Source organism: Calidris pugnax, unplaced genomic scaffold (assembly GCF_001431845.1).
Source record: "Calidris pugnax isolate Ruff unplaced genomic scaffold, ASM143184v1 scaffold20, whole genome shotgun sequence".
Lineage (NCBI taxonomy): Eukaryota > Metazoa > Chordata > Aves > Charadriiformes > Scolopacidae > Calidris > Calidris pugnax.
This window is the reverse complement of record NW_015094510.1, coordinates 15,939,727-15,956,936: the sequence shown is the minus strand read 5'-3', so window position 1 is coordinate 15,956,936 and position 17,210 is coordinate 15,939,727. Positions and strand designations below refer to the sequence as shown.

At 40.4% G+C, this 17,210-nt stretch overlaps 1 protein-coding gene across 1 annotated transcript in view; it reads left to right on the top strand.

Moving 5' to 3' along the window:
* CAB39L (calcium binding protein 39 like) overlaps window positions 1-17,210 on the top strand; it is a 62,972-nt gene that overhangs the window by 304 nt on the left and 45,458 nt on the right. The gene's annotated exons all lie outside the window — the stretch shown is intronic.

The following is a 17,210-nucleotide window of genomic DNA, read 5'->3' as shown; positions in this document are numbered from 1 at the left end:
CTTCAGATGAACGATTGCATAGACAGAGAGAACGCAAATGGCTCCTTCGAGTGGGAAGAGATGAAGCTGTTCCAAAAGGAACTGTCTCATCCAGTTCTCTTCTCCGGGGAGCTTTTGTCATCTTGAATGAGGTAGGGATTTGGGTGTATCCTCATATGGCCAGACAGGCTTGGGTGAGATACAGAGACATAGGTCAGACTCCAGAAAATAGCAAAGCAGTCAAAGCCATGGACCTCAGAAAGCTGTGGGCATTTGGAAAATATTCTATAATTCTCATTTACCTTTTTGCCCTTTTCTGCCTGGATTGGCTGTTTGTTTTATTGACTCTTCTTAAAGTATCTTTAACTTCTTAAAGTATGAGTACTTTTGCCTGCTCCTTCTCTGTCACATCCTCCCTATTACCCTTCTTTGTGATTTAACTTGATCTCTTATAGATAAGTGTCCACACCTCATTATTTCAAAATGCAAGTTTAACATAATGTTTTATTACATTGAAGTATAATTTATAAGTAATCTTTTGTTTTTCACCCATCTTATTTACCTTAACTAAGATAACAGATCAGAGACACATAATTTTAAACAGATCATTGCTTCTTTACAAAGCTTGTTCAGTGGGCCATCCTTTGACTTATCATAGAAGTTCTTCTGTAACCCATCATTATTTGTGAAGATACATACTAATATTTATTCCCTGTAGGTGCCTTGCTTACTAATTGGACTTGTCACAGACTATTTACAGGCCCTCAGTGTTGTCTGTTGTAATTCTGTTGCTATTGTGGATACATTAGGATTAGGTATTACTAGGTTATTTGGATACTGATTTTTCCAGCTATTAAATCAAAGAAAGGGGAGATTTGGGATCTCTGAGAAGCTGCTCAGCTTGTAAAATGATTTTGTTCTACCTATGATGTAAGCACGTTTGCATTCCTGGCAACTAAAAGTCAAACAAATTGTCTGTTTGAGAAGTGGAGCTTCTAAAATCATACACTGTTGTGGTCCTAAGGGAATCTTAAAACACAGTCAGAGACTGGCTATGAAAAGGAAAGGAAAAATTTGTGTCACTGTTTAAACAATAGACTTCTTTCATGTGGAGGACCTAGATGTCTGTTAATTACCAACTGGCTTGAGGGTTTTGGAGTCCGGCCCAATATGCTGAAACTCTTAACCATCCGCTAGCTGGCATATCCTTCAAGGTCTGCATTTGGAGACTGGTAATGTAATGGATTTGATCTTTATATACTGTTTATGTGGTAGGAACGTTTTCATGTGCAGCTATATTTCTGTTGTACAGTCTCAGTGTTCACTGCCAGCAGAGATTCCAGACGGTTGCATGAACCCAGAAAGAAAGGACTGGTTTAGATGTGAGGTAACGCTGGACTAGGTCGAGCAGCATTATGTTGTCTCTGCTGTGCCACAACCACCCGGGAAGGGAAAAGCGGGACACCCTCCCCCCCCAAAAAAATAAAAAATTAAATCAACCCACAAAAAAGGTGAGGTGAGGGGGGATTGATGACACCATCACCCCCAGAGCCCGTTCAGGCAGCACAGATTGCCTGAGCAGCTTTTTTGGGAAAGCCGAAGTGAGGCGGGGGAGGGAGGGGAACCTGCCCGCCGGGTCTGCCCAGCTCCCCGCCCCCCCCCTCCCCCCCCCCCACCCCCCCCCCCCCCCCCGACGATGCACTGATGAAGACCTCAAACCGTGTCCTCTAATTTTGGGTTACTCAGATGAATTAACATAATCTGAAAGCCTGTGATTATAGTTGTACTTGAAAGGGCCCGAGATCTCTGGCAAGCGGGCAATAGATGTATATGATGAAAGGAACCCAAAATAAATGGTTGCCTAAAATCCTTTTTATCTTCATTTCTCCATGTGAACGTAACTATATATTTATCTGAAACAAATTTTCACTGTTATTTTCTGAAGTAAAGCTAGTGGTTTTAAAGTATTCTGACCCTTTGGATGGGCTCTGTTTGTGGGTTTGCGTGCAGATTCAAGCATGTGCACCAAGTATTTTCATTAAATGAAGATGCGGCAGACAAAAATTTCTAAGCAATTTTCAAGATTTAGTGAATTTGCAGTGTTCCCACCCTGAAGAGATGTTCTGTGGAGCGTTTCACCACTTCTTTTTGATTTGCCTTTTATTTTTTAAATGGAAATGTAGAGGAAGCTGTCTTGTGATGCTGGCTGATGTAAGGCTGATACACAGAGACAAGGAAGTGAGTGACTGGCATAGAACTGGAGTTAACCTAATAAAAGCCATCAAAAGGAGGCATGTGGCAAAAACTTGAAGTCATTATTGTGTGTAGATGGAATAACCACTTTCAAATAAAATTGAAACCTATAAGGTTTCAAATATACTAAAAAGAATTTGACTGAAACCACAGAAAACAGGGTAAATACATGTCACAGGGTAGAGGCTCAACAATGGGGCTTTTAAAAAGAACATTCTGGACTAGTTCTTAGTCACAGCCTCCTGTTGGGAAAACTAATTTTGCTGAAGAAAACCCTCTTTTTTGAGTTGATAATTTTTTTTGACCCAGTTGACTGTGCTGCATCAGCAGCTGGTTTGGCCCAACTTTGTAGAGGTGTGGAAACTAGCAGGATGGTGTAGAGAACAGGAGGAGCAAAGATTGTCCTCTTAATATTTATTGTGTTTGGTTTTGTTAATGAGCATTATGAAGGGGCAGGGAAGCCACAGTCCCATGAACATTCTAAGTTGGCACTGGCAAAGACAGAAACACTTCTGTTCTCCCTGTGTGTCTCAGCCTGCCCCGTTTATTTGCCATTGCTTAGGGAACTGGTTGGGGTTTTAAAAAAAACTAAAAAGTTACTTATTTGGCTCAGCTAATTTTATCTGAGTAACTATCCCCATCGAACTTGCTGTGCTGCTACTTGGTGTTTCTGCTTCTCTCAGGGAACTGGGGGTGGTCTAGGGGCAAAATGAGCACCTGGAGATACATGGACTGCTTTCTGATTTTATTGTCAGTGTTATTTATCCCAGTTTAAAGTGTGTTTGTGCAACTGCTACTTTGGTACTACCAAAGTGCTGGTATGAGTAGAATACTTACTTTATCTGAGTTATTGTGAATGGTCTTCATAGTGGAGCAGAGCTGTCCTAAACCTGGACTTCTCTGCATGCTCAGTTGTGCCAGAACAAAAAGCCCTCCTCCTTTTTCAGACAGTGGAGATGAATGGGCTTCTTTTGGGAGAGACTGAACTTAACTTTGCTATTATTATTTTTCTCTAAAATTCTTGAATGACTGGAACCAAAAAAGGTATGTTGAAAATGTGTGAGACGTCCTTTCAGCAGCACTGAAGAAATGAAGTGAACTGTGCGCCCAAAATTTTGCAGCCCTTTTCTTAAGAAGTGTTACTTAAATTACTCTAATGTATGAGTTTGGCACTTTTTTTCACAGAAGTGGATGCATATGCTATTTGTTACAAAGTAATACCAAAACCAATTTAGATTGCATGCAGACAGATATTTAAAAAAAAAAAAAAAGAAGAAAAAAGCTTCAGTAAGATTGACTGCTGCTAGACAAATAGGTTTCATGTGTATCTATCTGCCAAATGAAAAAAAAAATACCAAATACTGCTGGTTAGCGTAGTTTACTTTGCAGATATGATCTTGGTCAAGTTTGTGATGAACCAGTTAAGTGATTGGTAGCATAAATTTTAAGTGAAGGATTATTTATAAGATTAATTGATTTTGTTAATGAATTCATAGCAAGGTGCTACAGCCCTTGCATCAACAGATCAAGATGCGTGATTGCAGCCTAGGGATAGGAATGAGGAAGAAGGGACAGGATGTCTGGGGTTTTGTTGTTGTTCTTTTATGTTTTATTTTTAAAACCTGTTTTTGCCACCACACATTGTAGAAATATTTTAAAATTGCATGCCCCCTCCTCCAAAAAAGTGTTCATGGGTAGATTGATTTTTTTTTTTTTAGTTTTGTTCTTGTAGTATTGTAGCCAGGATTATCCATTTTAGAAATGACTGATAAAGGTAGTTCCAAAAATTTCACACAAGTTGTTGTCCCTAAATGAGGATTCTTCACCTGGTGTGCGAGAGCCAGTCAACACACTGAGTCAAGATATTTGTTTTTATTTCAGTTTTGCAGAATCAGGTGCTGGGCATTTAACATCACCACACATTTCTGATAGTCCAGTATTTATAGGGATAAGATACAGCTGACTGGTGAGTCAGTACAGTTCCTTTACCATCCCTCATCAAGGTAATATTTTAAAGATTTTGGGAGATCTCCTTAATTGGTGTGCCAATTATTTACAAGAGGGTGTACATTTTAGTATTATAATCTCCCAAGGCTCCTCTTGGACACACCCTTACCTCGACTCTATTTCAAAGACTGTACATCTTGTTATGCTACACTTAGGTCAGAGACCAGAAACATACTCCCTCTGTGGGCCTTGTTCACCTTCAGTAAGCTCTTGATGTAGTAAGCCTTCAACAATTTGATTTTTTTGATCTAAGTTTCAGTTAACTATTTCTACATTTAGTGCAGGTGCAAAAGGCCCAGTTAAGTTTTAGTTCCAGGAGTTCAGCTAAAGCTCAGTCAAAGTTCTCTTACAATTTTATACGAAGTGCTTGCGTAACTTTTAAACCATATTCTTTTCCCCATTTTGTAGGGCTACAAAGATGACTAGGGGCCTGGAGCACCTCTCTTACGAGGAAAAGCTGAAGGCCTTGGGTCTCTTTAGTCTGAAGAAGAGAAGACTGAGGGGGGATCTGATCAGTGTCTATAAATACTTAAAGGTTGCGTGTCAAGAGGATGGGGCCAGTCTATTTTTCAGTGGTGCCCAGTGACTGGACAAGAGGAAATGAGCACAGACTTGAACACACAAATTTCCATTTAAACATGAGGAGGAACTTCTTTACTTTGAGGGTGGCAGAGCACTGGAACAGGCTGCCCAGAGAGGTGGTGGAGTTTCAATCTCTGGAGACATTCAGAACACACCTGGACATGTTCCTGTGCAACCTGCTCTAGGTGGCAGGGGCTTGGACTAGACGATCTCCAGAGGTCCCTTCCAACCCCATATCATTCTGGGATTCTGTGATCAAAGTTACATTTAGTAAGTGCCTGTGTCCCCGTCCCCCCCATCCCCACCCAGTTCCTCTCACTTCTCCAGAAGCTGCATTTTTAGGGGAAGTAAAAGGGGTTGGTTTTTTTCTAGCTGTTAAATTTTCAGGGTGCCCAGCAGGCTGATCTGTCTCCCTTTGCAGTCATGCCATTCCTAGGGCAAGGGAGGTGATGGCAGGCAGGGCATGGCTTCCCTTTTTGGCAGGATTGTAATCTTAGTGCAATTTAGTCAATTGTGAAACAACATCTTTAAATTATTTTACAGCATGGGTTTAAAAAAAACTTCTGATATCTCAGTGATGTTTGTGCCTTGTGTTTCATGTTGCAAGAGATCATAATTAGGATGGAAGAAAGTCCTGCTGCGTAACTGGACTTTGAAATGTGAGGACAGTTGAGTGACAGCTATTGGATTGGGTGATCTTTGTTAAAAGACCCTGTGTCAAACTGGCACGAAGGCACTGGTACAAATGTATGCATACAAATTTATTGCAGCAAAGAAGACAGTTCACTTGCTCGTAAGTGTGGGAAGGAAGTTGTGTGGGGCTTTTTAAGGGCGGGCACTGGAGATTACTAAATAGGGAGAGATTAAAATTACGTGGAAAGAGAGCTCACTTCCAGCAGCTCTACTGAACAGGTAACGTTCAGCGTTTTGTTACGCTTTTTTTCATACGTCGTCAGGGAGGCATGGCTGTATCAACTTTCCCTCCTCAAGTGTACCTTTTAATTTTATACTCTCGCTTTATGTAGCTCATTGGCAGGCAGGCAGCTGTCTTTCACTTCTGCAAATAAGCAAAAGACTATCAATTCATGGTGGTCATTGACTACCCGTTGCTTTTGGATACAGGAGAAGCTGTCTGCAATATACAATTTATTTGTTGTTAGGAATAAGGCACCAAATGGAACTTTATAGATGAGGGCAGGATTGTAGGGTGGTTGTCATCCTCAAGGCAAATATTGTGTACATAACGTAATCCCTGGGAAAAGTCTGTGGTTTTGCTTTTTTTTGATAATTTTTGTTTGGTTTTTGTTTTGAAAAATTGGTCTAAGTAAATGAGATAAGTAAGGCTGAACCTTCTAAACGCAAGCTTATTACACAGAAATTGTGTTGACCTTTGGTCCTGCTCCTCCTCATCTGCAGGCCATTAATAGGTCTTGTCTTTTACATTACAACGAGTGTTTAGGTTTGTAACTGCCTTGTGACATCTATACTCCTCTATGGCAAGCATTGCACACAGCCTCGGGCAAAATACAGAAGTAATAGACAAAGTGCTTTTGGTCAAAGGCAGTTCGATTGAAGGGAGGTTTGAATGAACTCTGAGGTCAGATTGGTTTGGTAGTCTTTAGGATATGTGCTGTTTGGAAAAGGTTTTTCCCTTCAAAAAAACCAACATTAATGAAAGGAGATGCATGCCCCTACAATTCATCTATGTTCCACCCTCTTTTGTCAGGGAAATGAGGATTTTGCCATAGGATTTCCCAAGATATCCTCATGCTATTCTAGTTTCTTGGGTAGCAGTTAAATGCTTAGAAAGCATGCAGAGAGATGTTGCCCATTGTTTTTCCTCTCTCACACTGAACTCTCTCTAGCCTGTAATCTGAGTATCGTCTCATCGCAGTTCATAAGGTCATGGGAGAAGATGGCTGCAAAAGTATGTGATGTTCCTGTCTTTGAGGATGGAAAACATGGGGGACTAAGCAAGTCTTCAGTGCTGTGTGATGTGACGTGCTGTTATATTTCTAACGTCGTTTACACAAGTCTCTCAAAGTTGGGGGAGAGAAAGTGTGAGAACATCTGGCTATCTAGGATGTGTAGAGATAATTTAAGCAAAGGAAGAGTCTCATCTTGATTTAGAAGTGGTTCAAAGGCCAATATATAGGAATAAGTATAAGTAATTTTTTATAAAGATGATTAAATAAAACCCTTCAGATTTTCTTTAGGATCTAGTGGAGAAGTTCTAAAAATACCAGAAATGAAAATAACAGTGACATAGGTCTCTTGGCTGCTCTAAAGTTGTCAACAACAATGCTGAAAAGATGCTGAAAAGACAGAACTGTTATGTACATCTGTAGTGAGAAGGAAGCTGACTATTACAATAAATCATATAATTGTGAACAAATCCATCATATTAGATCAATAAATAAAGACTGAAAGAACGCTTTTGAAAATTTGTGTTACAAATTTATGGAAACTGAGGGTGTTTTTTTTAAAAATGGCTAATGTAAAAGTGTCCAAAATCTTAAGGCTTGACAAGTAGCAAGTGCTATTCAATATGATTAATAGAAAACAGGTATTATAAGATGTCTAGTATATCAGTTACATTAAGGGTTTGAGCTTGTCTGTGAAAGAAACTGACTCCTGAAATGTTACAGTCAATGAAGAATCATTAAATTAAGGTAAAGTTTTCTGATCGTCAGTGGTTGGATGTTTGTTTGCAAAATAAACCACCCCAAAATAAACACACAGTTGGAAGAAAATGCAGAATACTTTTCCTGACAGATTTATCTAGGCCATGTAGAGGAGAAAAATGACAAACGGTGGCACGGCCTCATGAATTTGATTGAATTAAAGAGCCCATTTGCCAAGTCTTTTGAAAGATGGACTCAAACCTTTTGGAAATTAATCACCATGGAAGCAGGCTGGATGCACTTTAAAAACGAGGAACACTGTCCTAAAAAACAGCACTGCAAGATACCGAGGCTCATGGGCAACAGTCAGTGGACAAGACACTCCCTGTAGATAAGTGGCAGCCAAGAGCTGATAGCAGTTGAATACACTGAATGCAGAATGGGAGATTTCCTTTGTGACTTCACTTCTGCAATATAATCAGGTTTGATGCATCCTCTTCAAGACATGTTTTTAAATCAAAGCCAGTACTGGTTGTAGGTGTTGGAAAAACGTACCTATATACTTAATGTAGACAGCGATGAAGAAATAAATTCTGAGTTTGTTGAAATTATTTGATCATGTACCTATCCATGAGCAAAATGTAGAGCCTTCAAAGAGCATATGTTTGCAAATATAGGAGTCACAGCAGCAAGAAGCAGAAAGTAAAAAAGAATATGAACTTGTGTAAAATGAAAAAAATATTTTAAGTGATAGCTAGTTAACTATTGCATTAGCTTATTGATGGACTTTATAGATTCTCCAGCACTTGAAATTAATGTTAAGATCCAAAAATCTTTTAAAAAACTGCTCTTGTTCAAGAAGCTGCTGAGCTACCTCAGAAAATAATTCAGCTTTGTGAAAACCACCGTAGATCCTTGCAATTTTAAAATTCCTTTGGTAGCACCAACATTCATTTTTTGTTTTGAAAAGAAGAAAAAAATCTGTTTCAAACTGTTTTTTTAAAAAAAAAAAATAAATTCTTATTTTGTAAGTCTATAGCAAGCCGTGGACCTCTCTGCAATTTCACTTCTGTGTACCTTGTCACAGGTCCTCATTATGTGTTACTTTTAAATTTCCTAATCCTATCATCTATATTCTTTTTAAATAGAAAAATGTAAAAGTAGGTAGTCTGTTGTTGGGTTAAATGACAAGGTGTTAAATAGCTTAGATTTACGTCTTTAGTTACGTGGCTAATATGCAGCTGTTTGGATACAGGTCTTTCTGTTTGGATATAGGTCTTTGTGTGGCTGAAATCTTTCAATGGAAGTTCTTATGCTTGTGAAAGTAATTTCATCCCGTGATGACAGCTAGTAGAGACTGTCTTGCTGTGGTCATGGAAAGTTAAACTGGTATGATTCTCACCAGGTGACCTTCTCACAGGGTTCTGTCTGCTCTCAGAAAACAAGCCATTTCTTTTCCCTGGTACTTGTTTGGAAAATCCAAAATCATCAATAATGCCAGACATAATTTTGTGCCCTTATGAGCACTGCTGTTTTGAAAGAAACTTTTTCAGGACTTTTTTTTCCTCTCAGTTCCGCTATCAGGCCTACAGCTCTGACTCCTTGGCTTTATTTTGAAAGAAACTTTTTCAGGACTTTTTTTTCCTCTCAGTTCCGCTATCAGGCCTACAGCTCCTTGGCTTTGGGAATCTCCGCTCAGTTTAGTAGATACGAAATTTTGTCTCCTTGTGATGTTAGGCTGTGACATGACATTGAGGAATGTCACACGAGAGAGAGAGAATTGAGGTCTTGAATGCGTATTTGATATTAGAAAATGTGTTCTGCCAGTCTTCAGACTCAGATTGCTTCTGACTATGATACAGCATTATTTTTTTGCAAAGATACTGGATAACTTCTCATGTCTGGGCTGATACAGCTTGAGACTCCTTTCTCATTTGTGAGGGGATGCACCTTACTTTCAGTGCTAATCATGACCTTTTTTTCTTTTTTTTGGGTGTGTATTGGACAGTAGCAGTCTTTTACCCTTCAGAAGTGTAGATTTTGACAGTAGATAAAGTTGTTTTATGAATGCACACTGTAAAAACAGAGAGGAGAAAAATTATTGGTTGCTTCTGTAGGAAGGGAGCAGATATGTAAACTACTATTAGCATGAGAAAACTGTAATTTCTTGAACTATTTCCAGAGGGCGTGACAATGTTTGTAAGTATAGATCTGTATGCTGTGTAATAAAGTAGCTGTCAGATTTTATTGAGAGATGTGGAGAGGAGTGATGTTTGCCAAGAACATTTCCATCAGTATATTTGACCTGATACAACCTTTATATCTAGAGCTTGCCATTTATGTCATGTGGCGAGTTATTTTCTTCCAGGTACTCACAGCCTGTCAGGAATCCTCACTGTTGAGGCTCTCCAGGAAGAGAGTTGAATCAAAGCACATTCAGGTGCCTCGGCTGTGCTCCCTCCAAAACAGAGGTGGTTCTGAAGACAAGCACACTGCTGCATGTTGGTCCTTGTTCAGGACAGGCTTTCCACGCTAAAAATTGCCAGCCTGCAGCATGCCTGCTGCCATTTAAGAAATTCAAAGAATGACCCTGGTTTATTAATTAAAACTAAAGGAATTCAGCCCTTAGTTGGACACTTTGTGGTTGTGTGTGTCTGACGTAATAATTAATTTGTAATGTCAGTTGCTGGGGGACACAGATGGGGAGAACACTGGATGGCTATTTAGGAGGGTGGGAACGTGCATGGTTAGTTTTCCCCCAGTGGGGAGTATTGAACTTCATAGAATACTGTATGGGTTAATTGGCTCAATATAGTCAACTTTCAGTGAGGATGGACTACATAGCTCTTTAGGGAGACACTGGAGGCTCCATCCTAGGTCCAAAAGAATATGTGACTAAAATCTGTGTCCGGGGATTCGTGAAAATGGATCATCCTACCTGTCAGGTGATGAGTGGTCTCCATTATAGTCATGTCACAATCCTTATTGTGGGACAGAAAGTGCAAGCAGCCAGTGTTGCACGAATGACTGTGTATCTGTGGCATGAAGGCAAATATCTTTGAAGGCAATCTGACAAGTGATGAATATACTTAATTGTTTGTTGGGAGGAATGACTTTGGGGTACTTGTGAAGCCAATGTCTCCATGTTCAACTTGAGCCTGATGAATTCTCAAGGTTCCCTATCCTGATCCAATAATTTAAACTAACATTGTTGCAGGACAAAAACTGGTAAAGAATAAAACAGGAGAAGACCTGGGTTCTCTTTCTCCAACAGGGCAACAGTGTTGGCTGTTTGTTGGAGATTTTCTTGTGTGACTTCAGGGAAGTCAGTTTAGAGCAACACTTGCTTAAAAATAACAGTCGTTTTTCATTAATTATAATAATGCTTAGGTTTCATTATGTAATGCTGGAAAAAATGTAATTCTTCATCTGAAAGTGTCAGTTGAGACTTAATATTATTATTATTTAGCCTAATATTATTCTGGGTTTGGTTCAACCATTCTGCTTTAGTAGGATTCTTCACTTGCATGAGAGGAGACTCTCTGTCTGTGAAGTTTGTTCTGTCTGTGGGTCTGGTTTCTGGAGTCGTACATCACACAAACTGCAAGATTGTTATCCCAGTCTGCAATAAAAGGACACAGCAAGCTGGGAACTGCCTAGCATGTTTATTTGGGTTCCATCACTGTAATGTCAAAGCACCTTATGTTCTTGAATGCATTCGTTTTCCCATGGGGGGACTAAGTGGCTTTTCCAAGGTCACACAGAACTGTGTGACACAAATAGGAACTGACTCTTGTTTTTTTTGGTCTGAACTCATCTTGTCATTGGTACAACGTCCTCCCTCTGTGTAGGACTTATTGGTAGTAGTTCTTTTCTTGTCTAGGGCAAACTCATGAAAAATACAGTAGTTCCACGGGTAACTCCTGGCCTTTGCTGCCCTGGAAATGTAACTAGCTGGTATCATTGATAGTGCTGATTTCTTTTTCAATCCCTCATCTAGAGAAAATAGCTCTGAGTCTCTGAGCTCCCTTGGCTGCTCTGTCTGGAGAGTCAGAAGCAGTCTGGAGCAATCTGTTGTGTTTAAGTATTGCAGAGATAATTTCAGAATCCACCTGGAAGAGGAATAGTTACTCTTCTAGGATCTTTAAAGCAAGTGGGTGTGGAAACATTTGTAGCGATTTAGCATGGTGATTTTATGTGACTTTTCAGCAAACTCCTAAGGTGCTAATTGCCAGAAGCAGAAGAGTGAAGTCATCATTATTCTGGTATATATTTCTTTTTCTACTTTGCACTTGGTATCAGCTGGTCTTGGAGATGGGATTTGATGAAGCTTTGTCTGATCTGGAATGACGATTCCTATCCACTGACGTAGTTTAACAATGCATTTTAGAGTGCACATCTTTGAATATTTTCTTGGTGCCACCTCAGTTTCCTCGTGCTAAAGTAGGTGTTGAGTGCCTCACAGGAGTGTTTAACTTGTGTTTCAAATTAAGCTTAATTTTTTTTGTTTGCAAGTCGTCTTGAGGCCATCTGATGAAAAATGCCTTAGACTTCTATAGGAGTGGTCAATAGAGGAAAAGTCTTAATCCCATACTGCCTTCCACCTTGTCAGAAACAGAGCCACATGTTATGTGTAAAGAAGTTACGGTCAGCAAAAGCCAGTTGATCTGTCCAGCATTTTCATTGCATGTCACCATTAGTGAGATGAAGATGCCTAATACAGCTTTCAGCTTCAAGCAGTATTAGTGGTTAGAGATGCTCCATTGTCTTTCACCACCAGGGAGGTTGTAGGGAAAGTAGATAGCTGTTTTTGCATACATGAGCATGTTGGAAGGGGATGTCTTAACATGCAGTACCCCATGCTGTCTTAGTGACTTGTGCCTAAAATTAAGAAAATTGCTTGCTGAAGTAATGTGGAAACCAGCAACTAAATTTCAGTATTTGCAAGAATACTAAACAGTATTAATATTGTTTGACCATTTTGGAAATGGGAGTTGGCAGATAAATGCTCTTACAGACAAAAGAGTTTTGCAGTCTAATGAAGAAAAATGCTAGCAGTGATGCAAGGACTATCTTCCAGTGTACTAGACAGTGAGGGCTTATTTGGCTGCATGTAACTTTTGTTTGTTGCTACTGTAAATAACTTATTTTTTCCAGTGTGCTGCGATACAAACTGTAAAATTTCGCCTCTCATGGTACACGTGACGAGAGGTTAAATTTTAGATCTTCATCTCTTTTTCTTATTCCTTCTGAAATGAGCTTTCTTTTTCCCATTTTTAATTCTGTGAATAGACCATAAACAAAAAAATGTAGACACCAAAGTCGTTGACTGTACAGAGCTGTACAGTCTGTACAAACTGTAGAGTTTGGAGAGGTGAAGACTTTAATTATATTAAAAATACCTGCTCAGCTCTTCAGGGAGCTGCTGATAGTGGAGGACTACTTTCTGTTTGCATAGGTCCACAGGTAAAAAGCAGGATGTTGTCATGAGTTCATTGTTCCTCCACTAATAAAAGTGGGAATACAGGTGTGGTTCTTAATTGTGTTTTATTTTGGGACACAGTAGATAAGAAATGCAATTAACATTTTATAAGTGGCCCTTTAAAACACACATAAAATTTTAATCTGTTTTGTTTTTCAGCTGTTGGGCTTTAGTAACCTCCTGTTTAGATGTAATTCCTGTTTGGGGTGGGAACATGCAGGGCAAGGGATTAATTTTAGCTGAATTTCTCTGAGCTGATGGATGCCTTAAAAATAAGGAAAATTTTAAATATGTCGGGCCCTACGTGAAGTGTTTAATGCATAGAGGTTTCTGGTAGAAAGGCCAGTGTCATTGTGTGATTGCTGGAGTGATTTATGTGTGAATAATATGTTCAGAACTGCCAAGCGGTTTATAAGAGTTGATGCAGCTCTTTAAAAAAAAAATAATAAAAAAAAATCTTAGCAACTGTTTAGGTTTGTATTAAATAAAACAGGCAGGGAAAGACAGTATGTGCCTAAAAGCACTAGAGGGAGCCAGGAGGAAGAAGAGGGGAAACCATGAATATGTGTTTGCATTTTTAGGCATAGTTTATACAAAGCATTCATTTAAATCCTCCTGCTTACTTCAGCTTAAATGCAGCTACAGGTTTGCTGCTGCCTCTGGCTGCTCTCTGTTCCCCCATGCTTCACTAAAGAAATTTGAGGTTTCCAGTCCTGAGAAAGGCCAGAAGCTTTGCTGCTTTTTAAATGGCCCTAGGGAAAACCTCCTGCCCCTCTGTAGACTGTCCCCACTTTTTTTGCCTTGTTTTGTATTTGGATAAGCAGCCAAATGTTAAGTTGCCTTTCAGTGCTGGTGGCTGGTTTGGAGGGGGATTGGTGTATGGGCTCAGTTCTGAGCTTGTCTGCCTCTGAGATTACATGAGAGAAAAAGGAGAAAAAAAAAAAAGAGAGAAAGTAGGGGTGTTGGTGTATGTCTGTATTGGGGATCAATTAGCTGAAGAAGAATTTTAATGGCATTAATTTGGAGTGGCCACACTGTTCTTGTACGGGATCTGAGGAAAATGAGTATCTGCAAGCTGGTAGAATAACCTACAAGAACAAAGTTACTGTAAAGTCTCTCATTTTATGAGGTTTTAGAAGTGTTGTTGGGCACACTTTTTATATTGCTTTGTCGTAAAATGAAATGCCTTGAGTTAAAGTGTAACAACTTTATGATGTAGATAATATAAGTAATTTGTTTTCAGTTCCCTCCACCTCGATAAATTGCCATAATGTTGGTATCTTGGGATCTGTAAGAGTAGAACAAAATCCTGGGGCGGGAGGTGGGTGTTCTGTAGTTTGCAGGCTTTAGAGGGAGGGGAAATCTCTTTAGAATCCTAAAGTTTCTCTTCTTGATGATCTAGTATTACACAACTAAACCTGTCACTGTGGAGAATTGAATTTTGATGGCCTGGGGCCTTGGCATTGAGCAGTTTTGGGGGAAAAGAATGGAATTTTTTGTTGTTCCTATGTGAGACTGCTTAGGGCTTTGGAATGCTGGAAGTCATCTTGGAGGAGGTAGACAGACTGGAAGTGGGTGATTAAATGAATTAATATATATGTACTGTGTGTTTATCATCCGCCTCTGTAATTTATTGCTACTACACATTGTTCAAGCTCCCTAATTTCTCTTTTGCACCTTAGAAAATAAATGGACAGGGCAGGAATAATGGACTGGGGTTTTCTTCCTCTGGTCTTTATTAGATGGCATGATTTTAAGTTACGAAAACAAGGACAAACATTTCTCAAAAGTACTCTAACCATGCTTTAGCCTGAGGACTGTGCTCGCTTTAAAGGAAACAAATATAATGGAATTTAAATATGCGGAGGCTGGCGTCCTTTAGCAGGGCACAGAGATTTGTTTTCAGTGTACTTTGAGACTGTAAAGAATTGTTGGCTGTTCATAATTACGTCATTCCATGTTTGAGATGGTGACAAATTATGAATTGAAGCAAACATTTCTTTTGAAATATTTAATAACCTCTTGGCAGCAAAAAAAAAATAACAGGTAAGTGCACTAAGTAATTACGGCTTAATTCCTGTTGGATGGTTCAAAGCCTTTTTCCTGTCATCTGAGAATTAACTGCACTGAAGATGAAACAGAGTATTGTAAAAGCAGAATTTTTTTTTCCCTTACCCCTTTAGCTTCTCTGCTTTGCACCGTTTCTCCTGCTGCAATGCAGGGATGGGGGCAGGCATGTTTCTTGCTCACTCCACGTGTAGAGGCCTCCTATTAAAGTCCAAAAGTATTACCTCAGGTGGAAGACCGCAGAATTGAACTACGAAGTGAGTACATATTACATTTATTCCTCAGAAGCAAGAGAGCAGGCACAGTTAGTCTGAAACAGAGGGTAGTCATTGTCGAGATAAAAGTTCTTATGCTTCCAAAGGGCTGTTTGCTCAGAATGTGCCGTGAATACTTCAGGGAACTCAGTGATACACAGATTATGCAGTGGGGGCCTCTTATTGTGCAACTAAACCAGCTTTTTTTTTTTTTGTGATTATTCAATCATTTTTGTGATTGTTCAACTGCAGAGTAGGACCTGCCAATGTTTAACTCCATGGGGTTAAGAGGGCTGTCTTTTTACATGTTGAAGTAGTGGTGGATGCGCTATGGAAAGGATGTAATTTCCCTCCGGAGAGAAAAAAAGGAATTAGTCCCTTAAAAACACACAGTGCAAATTAATGACATAACATGCCTAGATTTTTGTGTTGCCTTAAGAAAAGCCGGTACCTTCTGTGGCAGCCCAAGGGCAGAGTTTTTATCGTTTGACTTTCATTATGGCTTTTACCCGGCAGCCGCGGTATCCAATAAAAAAGAAGGGGCCAACCCCAGAGCGGGTGTCAGGTGCCATAGAGCGCATTGACCCTTCCCTCTGCCCACCCACCTGGGGCAGAGCAAGGCACCCATGAATCAGTACCTGGTGCTGGTTTTTCATCCCTCAAGTCCTTTATGTCATGAAATGTTGGCCTGTGCTGGTTGTCCCCATGCCTGCTAAGTTTTGTGGAGAAAGATGCCGCTTTGAAGGGTGGCTTGTCCCTCTCCGAGCTTGGTGTCCACAGCATCCCTCGCTGAGCTCTCTGGTGTCCTGGGGGTGAAACCTAGCCCAGATGTCTAACGTGAAGCCTTCAACTCTGTGCTGGAGAAATATCTCACTACAGCTCTGGAGCAGAAATTGCCACTTGTTGTCACTTGTTGCAGCGCTTTTGGGTGCAGTGGGAGCAGCGCCAGTGCCTGTTCCCAGTACCATTCAGGGCAGCCAAAAAAATATGGGGCTGAGGTATTTTGCCGGTCTGCTAGGTAAAGCATGAGCACAAACGGTGGCATGCTTTGCAGGTAGGTTGAGAGCACAAATCTGCTGATCTGAGGTCAGCTCAGCACCTCCCGTGCGAAGGCAGGAGCAAAGGCAGGGAGGTTATGGGAGCAGGGACTGCTGCTGCCTCCCTGAGCCTGGGAGGGATAGGGAGGGACTGAAGCTGGGCTGATCCTTGGCTCTTCCAAGTGAGGATTTGGCATGCTCCTCTTTGCCTCGGTTAGGGGCTGGGATTGCTAGCAAAGGACGTTAGCCCTTTAAAAGGTGGCTGTTTCATCTGTATTCCTCAGAAAGGAGGTTTCTCCTGCTTTTTTGGTTGTCTCTAATGTAGGGCTGTGCAGCTACTGCAGGTGAGCCCTAAATTCATATCTGATGTGACTCTAGTGCTGCTATGCAGCGAGGGCTGAAATTAGTTCCCCAAGAAAATGTAGTATACAGAATTATTTTTAATAATGGGGGATTTTGGTGGGGCTTTGCCCTGAGAAAGAGGGAACAGGAGGTGAAATCTCGCACTGAGCTGGTGAGCTCAGCATAAGTACGTGTTGGGCTCTCATCCCTGCTGGGTCTCGGCTGAGATCCGGGTGAGGATGGGATTTAAATCCCATCCTGCAGAGCCCACGGTGGCTGTTTGAGCATCCTCCTTTCCCTGCTCTCAATGCCTGTTAGACAGCCAGGGACGGGGGGGGAAAGGCACTCGCAGTTCCCTTTGGGAATATGTGGTGCTTGCTGAGAAATAGCTGCCAAGAGAGAAAAGTGAAGCATTAAAAAATTCCTTTAATTGCATTTTGCTGTATTTCTGTGCTTGATAATAGCTGGTAGCACTGGTTTCAGAATATTTTAATTGTATGTTTTGTTTTTTTTTTCCCTTCACATTAGCCTTTGAAAAAATACTTCAGGCTAATGCATTTCTTCAGTGGGATTTAAATTTTGC